At 52.5% G+C, this 12982-nt stretch overlaps 1 protein-coding gene, 1 non-coding gene and 1 pseudogene across 5 annotated transcripts in view; 2 read left to right on the top strand and 1 right to left on the bottom strand.

Moving 5' to 3' along the window:
• DDX4 (DEAD-box helicase 4) overlaps positions 1-12982 on the bottom strand; it is a 1682862-nt gene that overhangs the window by 605456 nt on the left and 1064424 nt on the right. The window lies entirely within an intron of this gene.
• On the top strand, positions 10858-11549 carry LOC146865320 (18S ribosomal RNA; annotated as a pseudogene; the record flags this gene model as incomplete).
• On the top strand, positions 12564-12717 carry LOC146865319 (5.8S ribosomal RNA). The gene has a single exon (XR_014977479.1). It is a non-coding gene; the product is annotated as a 5.8S ribosomal RNA (ribosomal RNA).

Below are 12982 nucleotides of genomic sequence, written 5' to 3'. Positions count from 1 at the left end.
CCACAAACGGCACCCACTGCAGCACCGGAGGTGGAGACTAGGGCGGCGCCGGAGCCGGCAGCACCGGACCTCGTGGCGCCGGGGCAGGAGCCAATGGCAGAGAATCCTGTGGCGCCAAGGCTTGATCCTCCGGCGGTGCTGGCGGGCCAACAGGATCTGGACACGGGACCGTGGGGCCCAAAGGTGCACCAGCGGGAGCCAGAGGCTTAAAAAAGCGGTCCATGGTGGCAAGAAACTCTTGAACCTGTTCGGGAGTCGCCGACGGACCCGGGAAAGGCGGGTAGGCCGCGGGACTCCATGGCTCCAAAGAAGCCACAGGGGCAGAGCCCCTGTCCCCCTCGTCCGCATCAGACGTCGGAGAGTGAACACGCTTCTTTGACTTTTTTATGTCGTCGCTTACCGGAATCCGATGGCGAAGACTTGGACCCCGAGGAGCGTCGCCTGCGTCTCTGCGAGCGGTCCCGGGAACGGTCCCTGGACCTGGAGCGATGTTGGGACGAGTGCTGGACCTTCAGCAGCTTCCAGCGCCAATCCATCAAGGCCTTCGGGGCCATGGCTCGACAGTCCTGGCAGGACCGGGAGTCATGGGCTTGGGAAGCCTGTGCAGGATGGTGGCTGGGATGGGGCTGACACGGCTGGAAACCACCTCCGTTGGCACAAAAGGGGAGATAGGTAGACTGGACACGAGGAGTAGAAGAGAGGCCCAAGGATTTGGCCATAGGTCGGGAGTCCTTGAATCTCACTAGGGCCCAATCTGCCTTTTCTCCAAAAAGGCAGGTACCATCAAAGGGCATGTCCATCAGATTTGCATGAACATCATCCGAGATGCCAGTTGTCTTAAGCCAGGCATGGCGTCTCAAGGCCACTGTTGCAGAAATTGATCTACCCAGCGAATCAGTTGTATCAATGCCACACCTTATGGTGCATTTTGCTGCCTTAACTGCCTGAGAGCGCACCACCCAGGCCTCCTCCAGGACTTGTGGCAGCACTTGCGCAACCGTCTGCCTAAGGGAGTAGGAGAAACGGCCCAATAAGAACGCTTTAATTCAGAGACCGCAATGCCAGGCTGGAAGAAGAAAACATTTTCTTCCCAAATTAATCCAGCCTCTTGGATTCCCTATCCGGAGAAGCAGAAGGGAACGAATCCTGTGACACAGAGGCCTGCACCACCAAACATTCTGGGGTGGGGTGTTGGCTGAGGAACTTTGGGTCGCCCAGAGCTGGGCAGTAAAGGTGGGCTTTTGTCCTATTCACAGGAGCCCCTGTGCTAGACTTGGACGAAGTGCCTAGTAGGACAGCCGTAAGCGCTTCATAAAGAGGCAAAAGGTGTTCTGAGGTGGAAGCCCCAGGCTGAAGCACTTCAATCAGGAAATTAGTCCTTATCTCCACTGAGGGCAGCTCCAGTCCAAGGACCTCGGCTTCCCTCAACGACCCTGGCGTAAGATGCCCCCCTCCTCTATAGCCACAGTTGGCGGAGCGAGCAAGCCAGTATCTGGAGCAGTATTTAGTCCACTGGCTTCCCCAAGCACCCAATACCAGTCCAACTGCTCTGCAGTGTCATCCTGGTGTTCCAGAGGGTGCACAGACCCCTCCCATTCTTCTCCTGAGCCACGTCTACAAAGTGTTCAGGCAATAACATAGAACATCTGGGTTAAATCGACGTCAGAATGGACGTCTGAATCAGTGTCAGGCATAAGGATGGGGCTGCAGGCACTGAAGTCAGACCCGGACGTCGGGGGAGGTCACAAAGGCGTCTACCCAGATCCATTATCGGATCTGAGGCACCACCGGCGCCATGGCCAGAGCAAACGGCATCTCTTTCAACCCCGCGGGCCCGAAAGCTCACCAGAGGGGTCAGTACGGTCAAATACGCGGCGCATGGCCTTGTAGAACTCTGATCTGAGCGGGTGTTGCTGCGGCTCCTGGAAAACTAGAGAGGTGCTATGTCGACCATGGCTCCGGCTCCCTGGAACAGTGCCTAGAGCTTGTGCTCCTTACTGGCATAGTCGGACGACAGTCGAGGTGAAGATTAAGTACGCTTGGACTTCTTATTCTTGTGCCTCTTTCCCCGAGTGTCCTGATGACCTTAATTGGGACGGAGGGAACTTTGGGCTCCGAGAGCGGTAATGCAAACTTCTCTTACTCCATCGGGACCGGGACCTCCACAAAGTCTCACTTGACGGTGTTGGCTGTCGGCTCGCAAGAAGCATTAAAGCCGGCTCCCATAAAGTCTTAGGAGCCATGGCCCGACAGTTTGAGCACGACTTTAAATCGTGTTCGAGCTTGAGACACCATAGGCAGACAAGCTGGGGTTTGGTGACTGACATCATGCAACAGGTCCGCATGGCTTAAATCCCGTCTTCCTCGATGATATCTATGCACATGATGGAAAAAAATCTGGAAGTAGACAAAAAGACGAGTAAAAGCCTGTCAAAAAGCGACAGAGGGGTAGTTCTTCCTGAAACAGCGCTTAACGGGCACGTAAAGAAAAAAAACTGACGTCTGCGTGCCTGGATGGTGCCAATATATCGGTACGGCAACGTCATAACTGACGCTAATGACGTCAACAACGTCATGCGGAGCCGAATAGAGCCTCCCGACGACGCGCAAGGGGTATTGCTCAGCAAAAGTTTCCAGATACAGCTTGAGGCCTGGGAAATTCAAAAGGTAAGGAATCTGCAGCTAAAGGTCTATCAGATTACTGATTCCATTGTTTGATTCGCATAAATTGTGGGAACCACTTCTGGAAGAAACTTTGGGTTACAAAGAATTGCTAATTTTGTTGATAGATTTGGATGAAGGGTTCTTCCAATGGGAGCGACTTAAGTTCACTTATTTTCCTAAGGGATGTGATAGCAACCAAAAAAGCTACCTTCCATGTGAGGAACTGTAGATCATAAGAATGTAGTGGGGTCCAACGAGTCTAGTGAGCAAAATATGAAGATTCCAGACTGGTGCCGGTGATGTGAAAGATGGAATTAATCTTTTTAGTCCTTTCATAGATTCCTTGATTACTGGAACTTTAAAAAGTGATTTATGTTTTCTGTTATAAATTTAAGCAACCAGAGCTGCTAAATGTAATCTAACAGATGTATCTGCGAGGCCTGCTAGTTGCAAATGAAAAAGATAACCAATGAGGTCCTGTGCAGTAGGCCAGAGTGGTTGCATTTGTTTGTCTAAACAGTAATGTACAAATCTTTTCAATCTAGCCACATAACATGCACGCGTAGTTGGTTTACGGGATTGTTTTAGAATGTTCATGCATTCTTGTGGGAGATTAAGTGGTCTAAATTTTAAGACCTCAGGAGCCAAATCGCCAGACTTGAGCTTTGGGGATTTGGATGCATTACCCTCCCCTGTTTGGAGTTAGAAGATGTGGTCAGAGAGGCAACCTTTCGTGAGATAATATGGATAGTTGTGGTAGGGTTGTGAACCATGCTTGGCATGCCCATGTTGGAGCTATTAGGATTAGAATGAGGGATGTTTGTGTTTGCTTTTGCACCACATGAGGTAAGAGTTGGAGAGGGGGAAAAGCACAAGTAAATATCCTTGACCATTTGATCCATATAGCATTGCCTTTGGATTGTTGGTGAGGAAATCTGAAGGTGAAGCTTTGGCATTTTGCGTTCTGTTGTTGCTGCAAAGAGGTCTATCTCCAGGGTTCCCTACCGCTGGAAGTATGAGTCAAGAAGTGTGCTGTCGATTTCCCACTCGTGTACTTGCTGATGCATTTTGCTAAGCATATCTGTGAAGTTGTTGTCCACCCCAGTAGGTATTCTGCTAGGAGGTAGATTTTGTGATGTACGGCCCAATGCCATATCTGCTCTGCTATGAGGAAGAAATGTTGAGTGTGTAAGTCCCTTTGTTTTTTAACATAATACACTGCAGTCATGTAGTCGCTATGTACCAAAACTACCTTGTTGTGAAGAAGGTCCTGAAAAGCTTTTAGACCTGGTTGAACTGCCAGAAATTTTAGATGATTGATCTGAAAGTGTTTTTGAGTTGGTGACCATGGGCCCTCTACTGTGAGGCGCTGCATATGTGGGCCCCCAAATCTGTAGGGATGCATCTGTGGTAATGGTGATTCACGGAATTGGGCTTTGAAGGGCTGACCCTGCAACAGATAGTTGCTTTTCCACCACGGAGAGAGATGGGTTACTGGCCCTATCAACACTAGATCCTGGAAATGCTCCTCCGCTTGAGACCATTGTGTTTGAAGAGTGCGCTGATGGGGACGCATATGTAATCATGCGTTTGGGAGCAAGGATATACATGATGCCATCATTAAGAGAAAACGTACGACTGTTTTCACTGTGATGATGCGCTTGAAAGAGGTAATGCTAACTGAAACTCTAGGACCATGTCTGTACTGGGACAGGTTTTGGCTGTAACAGTTTAATGTTGCGCCTAAGAATGGCTGCACTTGCAAAGGGTTGGAGGTGAGATTTTGCTGTATTGAGTGTGAAGCCTAATTTGTGTAGAAGATTGATTACTTTGCGTGTCCTGCAGAATTGTAGGCTGATGGCACACTTGATGAGCCAATAGTCTAGACCTGGGAACACATGTTTTGAGATGAACTACCACCACTGTGAGGCATTTTGTAAATACTCTTGGTGCAGTAGTTACTCCGAATGGCAAAACATGCAATTGATAGTGCTGCCCATAGACTAGAAAACAGAGATCGTGTTGATGTGTTTGGTATATTGGAATGTGGAGGTAGGCGCCTTTAAGTTCTATGGCTGTCATGAAATCTCCTCGCTGTAGCAATGGTATCACCTCCTGCAGTGTGACCATGTGAAAGTTTTCTGAGGAGATGTACCTGTTGAGTGGCTTGAGATCGAGAATAGGCCTTAAATGCCCTTCTTTTTGAATAAAATGAAGTATATCCAGTATCCCTCTAGGAGGAGTGCAAGTTGTTCTGGTGACATTCTGTGTTCGTGGTGGTATTGAGGGTGGGGTTGTTGTAAGTTCTAGGCGGTACCTATCCTTTATGATGGGAAGGACACACTGATCAATGATAATTTGTGCCAAGTACAATTGGTACTGTTGCAGCCGTCCCCCTACTGGTGTTATATGTTGAAGAGGGCGGCATAGAGGGTCACTGTTAAGTGGGAGTAGTGTGCATTTGGAGGTGGAACCTTAACCTCTGCCTCGATTATAATGTGATCTGTAGTAAGTCATCCATGTATATTGGAACTGGTATAAGCCTTGCTGCTTTTGAGCATTGCCGGTGTCTGTAGATGTGGCAGGTCTTGAGGTGCCTTTATACTCTCCTCTCCAAAAGGTGCCCCTGGGCTGAAAGGTTTGTAGTACACCCATGGCTTTGGCAGTGTCATTCTCTTTTTAAAGTTTTTTCTCTAACATTTTATCTACCTGTGGTCCGAACAAATGGTCGCCATCAAAATATAGATTAAGTAAATGTTGTTGGACATCAGGTTTAAATCTGGAGACTCCAAGCCATGCATGGGGCCTAACAATGACACTTGTAGTGACCTCTCTTGCACTTGTATGGGCTGAATCTAGTGCAAATTGTATGGTGGCATTGGAATTTCTTTTCCTTTCCTCCACCAACTGAGTCCCCCTTTGCCGATATTGGTCAGGAATATGCTGAAGTAGTTCTTGCATCTCTTCCCAATGGGCTATTATAGCGGGAAAGTAATCCGAAAAAATTTGCTATGGGAAGGTGATTGGCTGCTTGTGCGACAACACGTTTTCCTGCCGCATCATAATTTTTTCTCTATTTGTCTATTGGAGGAGCATCTCCAGTGCCCTTAGAATTAGCTATTTTTTTGGCACTGTGAGCTATTAAACAATCGGGGGGAACTTGACCCTTAAATTTATGTGGGATCTGGGGGGTATGGCTTATATTTCTTGTCAACCCTTGGTATTAATACCGTGGACTTGACTGGCTGCATAAATATTTCTCCTGTGAATATAAACATCCCTTTCAACATAGGAAAGATACTTTAAGACTTGCTTAGTGTTTCCACCAGGAAGTCATGCTCTTCCTGCAACTTATGGAGAACCACTTTATGATAATGTGCAGACCTACTAAGTGCCTCATGGTAGGTTGTATCATGTGGTGGTGAGGGTTTAAAGGGGTATAGGTCAGCTTCAGTGTCATCCACAGGGTGTACATCATATTGATCCCATGGATCATGGACAGTATCAGGGTCTTGGAAACTATAAAGCATCATATAGTGTAATATCTCCTGTGGCAACGTCACCCATTGATGACTGTGCGGGTGATGCATATGGTTGTTCTGTAGGAAGGTGCTCAGGTGATTGGGTATGAAGTGATTATATTGCTGGTTGTGGCAATATGGAAAGTAGAGGTGGAGGAGGGGAAATATGGGTGGAAGGAGGTAGAATTGGAGGAAGAATAGGGCGAGTGTCCATATTTTTACGTTTTATCCTTGGAACGTTGGGTGGATCGGACCCCATGAACTAGTCCCTCAAAGTCTTTTTTATTTTAGGAAGCGTGTTCATTGTTGGAAGAGGCGGTTTTGCCACTACCTTGCCAGTGTCTGGAATATGAGTAATGCTTTTTGCCTTTTATCAGGTTGGTCTTGGGAGTTTTTCGAGAGTTGGCTCCACGGGCTGCTGTTTGGGCTCTGACTTGGTCTTCGGCATTTTCGACGCAGAGGGTATTTGTGGTGCATTACGACTGCCAAATTTGGCTTTTTCAATACATCATCAAGGCGACTTTTAAAGTCTTCAACTGACACTTGCTGAACATTTTGTAGGTAGAGGGACTTGTGTACGCTCTTTTGCCTGCTTTCGGGTACCACTATGGCCTGATAGCAGTGGGGTTCTGTGAGCCACCTCACATGGTTTTGAGGGGGTTTGTCCGGCTTTCGCCTTTTTACTCACGTGCCCTTTTGATGTGGATGGATCAGGTCAGAGCCGTCAGCACTGTTGGCCAGCAGTATGGGGATGTCCATAGGCACAGCCTGTGTATCGGCACCTTTGAGTTCTTCCTCCAGCTCCATTGACTGCTCCCCGAAGATATCGGGAAGATCGTCAGCTTGGTGCGCCTGCATGGTGGAGGGGGAACAATGACATTCCCTCCGTTGCCGAAGAGTCTTTGTGGATCAAAAGGGAAGGCACGCGTCATGACACCTCAACGTGAATCTGGGGATAGGCAGAGATTGCAGAGAGACTGCTGATCCTGCCTGGATGTACTTGGCATGGCACTTGGGACAGAAACTAAAAAGTGTCTTACCCATCCATCTGAGTCGTCGAGTAGACGAAGGTGGTGGCAGAAAATGGATGCAAAGTCGAACCATGTCCAAGCCCAGGTGTGCAGATTGAAAACGTTGAAAGAAAACCACTAAGTATTAGTCGTTGTTGAGTTTTCCATCGTCGGTTGATGAACAAGGGTACTGGAACGGCCTCGTGGCAGATATCGAAGCTTCAGTAATAGAGCTCTGAGATAGACGTCCGATGGCGGATGAAAACAATCTAACAAATGAGCCAACTATAGGAGTCACCATGCCTAATGACTCGAAGGATTTCTTCAAATAAAAACAAGTTCTAAACATCCAAGCCAAACACTATGGCAGGCTAAGCATGTATCTACGGCCAACACATGCTACAAATAATTCCCTTAATTTGCGTAGCATATTTTTTTATTCAAACTGTGTATACTGATTAAGAGGCTTACATACTGGTTGCTATGGTTTGCTTTTCCCAACAGTTTTAGTAAGAATTCTCTAGGAGTAAAAGACTACCAGGTCTCATTCCAATGCCACAGTTTGTAAATGACATGGGAGACTTCCTCCCAACAAGTTTCACTGGCTTTGCATGGGTTAAACACTTATGCTTTCAGTTTAGTAAAATAACAGCAGCAAATCTAGTAAAGCATTTGGGTAAGGAGACAAGGAAGAATGGTAAAGAAAAAAGCATTGGTATTTATATTCACAAGCAAACATACCTCTAGCAAATTGAAACTCAGTGCCACGAAACCTATCCTCAAAAAGACAGGAGCATATTGTCGCAGCTCAAGTGGTATACTTGATTCATATATGTAGTTTGCAACAAACAGAAAATGTGCAAGGGTGTCCCAAGTTAGAGCAACAGACATTTCAACACAACAGCATTAAGCATCATCGTTCTGAGACCAAGTTTGGTTAAGCAGTAAATGTTCTCGTTTTAACACCCTTCGAGACACTGGGCATTATTAGTTAGACTTACAAGAAAAGGGCAGCTAATGAAAAGAAACACCTTGTCTTTAACTAAAGGTCACCTTCAAAGGAATATTCATATTCGATGCGATATGCGAAAACAAAATTGGTCTGGAAATGTAGTGTAGAACGTATTTTCAGAAAGGAACATGCTCAATTAATATTTAATATCAGTAATATAAGTAGCTTGCTAGTAAGGTAAACTTAAATATTAAAAAGACATACACATATATATATATATATATATATATATATATAAACACACACAGACAAATATATATATATATATACACAATGCCTTTTTTTGAGTTGAGTGTAATGTTCCGCAAATTACTCACTTTTAATAATCCATAGTATAGATAGAATTATTTATATTAACCATTCCTTTGTTTTATCTTGGTTATTAAATACACCGGATTAGTTCACATCTAACTTTCCTTTATTTGTTCTTACATAATTCAATCCTGTTACCATCCTGCAAACTTAGAAAACTTGGTAGTTATCTTGTAAAATCAAAACTTGATATATATATATAAACGAAGCTTTTAATATGAGAAATGCATAGAACCTACTATAGGTATGTAATAATGACTCACCTCACGGGACTACAATACCCAAAATGCTTTAATGAAATGCACGAAGCAAAAGCCAATTAAGGCAAATTGAAAAAAAGCATACCGGAAATGTGGTGATCTGAGCCTCTATTGCATGTTCCAGAGCCCATGAAGAAGAGGCGGCGTCCTCGAAACGCGTCGGCCATGAGGAATATTTATGGCATCTGAGAGGCAAGCTGCATGAGGTCGTAATTAGGGCTGGGCGGAATTTACGGAAGGCCTCTTCGCGGAATTTTGAAAAAAAAATGTTGAAAACGAGCGCACAACCTGAGGGACCGTGTGCCCGGGACTGGGGCCCCTCGTGCTTGGGCAGGCTCCCCTATCTCCCCGGCCTGGCTGCGTTGAGAAGCAGGGACCGGCCCCGGGCCTCCTGATGTTTGGTCAGGGCCTGGGATCCCACGTCCTGCGGCCTGCCAAGTGTCCATCTGCCCGGGACAAGGGACCCTGGTGCAGAGCCCCGGAGCCCTGCAAGGGCAGGCAGGAGCCCTACCGCTATGGCTCGGTGTGGGCAACTGGGAGTCCTTACGGTCCCGGCCATCTGGTCGCACCTTTCCCTCGGCCATCTGGTCGCGCGCAATGCTTTCCAATGGGGCGACCAGATGGCCGGGCCGGCCTGGAAGTCCCGATGAGGGTCCATTCGCCTCGCGGATCCCAGCCAGGGCTCCAGGAGGCCGGGCGCGTCCGCGCCTAGGGTCCCCTCCGTCACTCGGAGCGCGAGGGTTACAAGAAAGGTGGGTAGCCTTCCTCCGGATTAGTAGGGGCAGGGTATGCCGGGACACCCCTCCTGGGGATTGCGGTTCTCAGGCGGGGACCAGATGGGCCAAGCCCGGACGACACTTCCCCGGGGCGTCCGGTGCTCCCTCCTCCAGCCCGCGGCGAGGCAAAGTGCCCAGGACGGGCTCCATGGGTCCCCCGGGCGTCCACCGAGGCCTGCAGCCCCAAAGCCCTGGAGCCCTGCAGCCCCGGAGCCCTGCAGCCACCGAGGCCTGCAGCCCCAAAGCCCTGCAGCTTGGAGCCCTGCAGGCCCGGAGCCCTGCAGGCCCGGAGCCCTGCAGGCCCGGAGCCCTGCAGGCCCGGAGCCCTGCAGGCCCGGAGCCCTGCAGCCCCGGAGTCCTGCAGGCACGGAGCCCTGCAGGCACGGAGCCCTGCGTGGGCAGGCGGGAACCCTAGCGCGAAGGCTCGGGGTTGGACAGATGGGAGTCCTGTCAGTCCCGTCCATCTGGTTGCACCTCTCCCCTCGGCCATCTGGTCGCGCGCAATGCTATCCAATAGGGCGACCAGATGGCCGGGCCGGCCTGGAAGTCCCGATGAGGGTCCATTCGCCTCGCGGATACCAGCCAGGGCTCCAGGAGGCCGGGCGCGTCCGCGCCTAGGGTCCCCTCCGTCACTCGGAGCGCGTGGGTTACAAGAAAGGGGGGTAGCCTTCCTCCGGATTAGTATGGGCAGGGTATGCCGGAAGACCCCTCCGGGGCTGGCGGTTCTTTGCCGGAGACCAGATGGGCTACGCCCGGGCAACATCCTCCCAGGCTTCACTCCTCCGGCCCGCGGCGTGGCAAAGTGCCCAGGGACGGGCTCCACAGGTCCCGGACAGTCCTACCCCCGGGGCGCCCGGGCCCGAGAGCTCCGTCGGTCCTCCCCGTGCCCGAGTCCCAGCCGCTGTCCCCCAGCCCCCGGGAAGCAGAGAGCCCACCGAGCCCATGGTTCAGGCAGGAGCCCTACCGCTATGTAGCCTTCCTCCGGATTACTAGGGACAGGGTACTCTGGGACCCCTCTCGGTCCTCAGCCGGCAGCTGGACGGGCCCGGATGCTGCCCCGGTCCTGTCCCGGGGACTGCCGCGTGGCAGGGTGCCCGGGACAAGGGGTCCGGATAGTCCGGGGAGGCTTCCCCTGCGCCTTTGCCAAGAATGTTTTCATTAATCAAGAACGAAAGTCGGAGGTTCGAAGACAATCAGATACCGTCGTAGTTCCGACCATAAACAATGCCGACTAGCGATCCGGCGGCGTTATTCCCATGACCCGCCGAGCAGCTTCCGGGAAACCAAAGTCTTTGGGTTCCGGGGGGAGTATGGTTGCAAAGCTGAAACTTAAAGGAATTGACGGAAGGGCACCACCAGGAGTGGAGCCTGCGGCTTAATTTGACTCAACACGGGAAACCTCGCCCGGCCCGGACACGGAAAGGATTGACAGATTGATAGCTCTTTCTCGATTCTGTGGGTGGTGGTGCATGGCCGTTCTTAGTTGGTGGAGCGATTTATCTGGTTAATTCCGATAACGAACGAGACTCCTCCATGCTAACTAGTTACGCGACCCCCAGCGGTCGGCGTCCAACTTCTTAGAGGGACAAGTGGCGTTCAGCCACACGAGATCGAGCAATAACAGGTCTGTGATGCCCTTAGATGTCCGGGGCTGCACGCGCGCTACACTGAACGGATCAGCGTGTGTCTACCCTTCGCCGACAGGTGCGGGTAACCCGCTGAACGCCATTTGTGATAGGGATTGGGGATTGCAATTATTTCCCATGAACGAGGAATTCCCAGTAAGTGCGGGTCATAAGGTCGCGTTGATTAAGTCCCTGCCCTTTGTACACACTGCCCGTCGCTATTACCGATTGGATGGTTTAGTGAGGTCCTCGGATCGGCCCCGCCGGGGTCGGCAACGGCCCTGGCGGAGCGCCGAGAAGACGATCAAACTTGACTATCTAAAAGAAGTAAAAGTCGTAACAAGGTTTCCGTAGGTGAACCTGCGGAAGGATCATTAACGGCGGAGCGGCCCGAGCGACCGACGGCGCCAGCCCGAAGCCCTCGGCCCGCCTCCTGCGAGCACGCACCGTAGGCACAGGGCCCGGCCCTGCCCTGGCGCGCCCCGGCCGGCGGAGCGGTCTGCGGCCGCATGGGGCGCTGGGGGATTAGGACCGGGACACTTCGGTGGGCCCCTTCCCCCCGGGGAAGGCCCCGACCGACGAGCGAGGGACCGGGGACGGGGAGCAGCCCCCATCCCCTGTCCCTCTCCGAGACGGAACCCGAAGCTCACCCGGCACGGAACCGAATGGCAGTGCAGCATCCCGTGGCTGGCACCACCCCTCCCTCGAAAAAAGGCCCTGGCGCCGGCTGGGCCCTCTGGGGCGTCCCGAGAGACCCGGCCCGATCTGACCGGGTCTCGGGCGTCCGAGGAGCGGCCCTTTTTGCGCGGCAGGATGGCCTGGAAGAGAAGGGGCCGAGGGCCTGCGAGGGGACCCCGGCTCCTCTCGGTGGGAGGCGTGCGGGACGGGGAGCCGGCCGGCTCTTCCCTTCCGGCGCCTCCGACCCAGGCGAGGGTGGTGGTGGTGGTGGTGGGTCCGGCCTCTGCTGGCACGGCTCGGGGCCGATCCGGCGACGGACGGCCGATGTGCAGGTGGAGCGACCCTCCCTCGTTGCCGGGTACCCGGTCCGACCCGGTCCCGTGCGGCCGGGCCTGAGGGGTTTGAAGACTCGCGTGGTCCCTCCCGGGTTAACCACCCCGGAAGGGACCGGCGGCTGCGGGGCTGCCGGCTCCTGTCGCTCCGGGAGCCCCCTCCCTCGCCCCCGGGTGGGTGGGGCGGGCTCCCGGGCCGAGCGCCTGGCAATGGATTTTCCCCACCACGACGGTGCTGTCTGACTCCCAGAGGGGAAGCCTTGAACGGGGCGCCCGTGCCGTCTCGCCGCGCGGGCGACGGACGGACGGCGTCGCCTTCCTCCCGCCTCTCCTGCGCCCGCAGGTGGGCGAACGTTTCGGAAAAGTTGCCTGTGACTCTTGGCGGTGGATCACTCGGCTCGTGCGTCGATGAAGAACGCAGCTTGCTGCGAGAATTAGTGTGAATTGCAGGATACATTGATCATCGACACTTCGAACGCACCTTGCGGCCCCGGGTTCCTCCCGGGGCTACGCCTGTCTGAGGGTCGCTCGATCGTCAATCGCCCCGGGGTTTTCCCTGGGACGCGGCTGGGGCCGTCGCAGGGTGAGCTCTGCTTCCCCTTCGTCCCCCCACAAGGTCAGACCCCCCGATCGCCCGTCGGCAGGGTCCCTGGCCGGGTCCTGCCGCGGAGGTACGCCGCCGGCGCGCCTGGCCCCCCGTGCAGGGGGCCCGGCGACCGGTCCGCCCCGGGCCCGTCCCGGGGCGCCTGGCTGCGTGCCGCGCGTGGCTGTCCGTGGTGTCCCACCGGCTGC

The sequence above is a fragment of the Triturus cristatus genome, chromosome 2_1, assembly GCF_964204655.1.
Source record: "Triturus cristatus chromosome 2_1, aTriCri1.1, whole genome shotgun sequence".
Classification (NCBI taxonomy): domain Eukaryota; kingdom Metazoa; phylum Chordata; class Amphibia; order Caudata; family Salamandridae; genus Triturus; species Triturus cristatus.
This window is presented reverse-complemented; position numbering and strand designations above follow the sequence as displayed.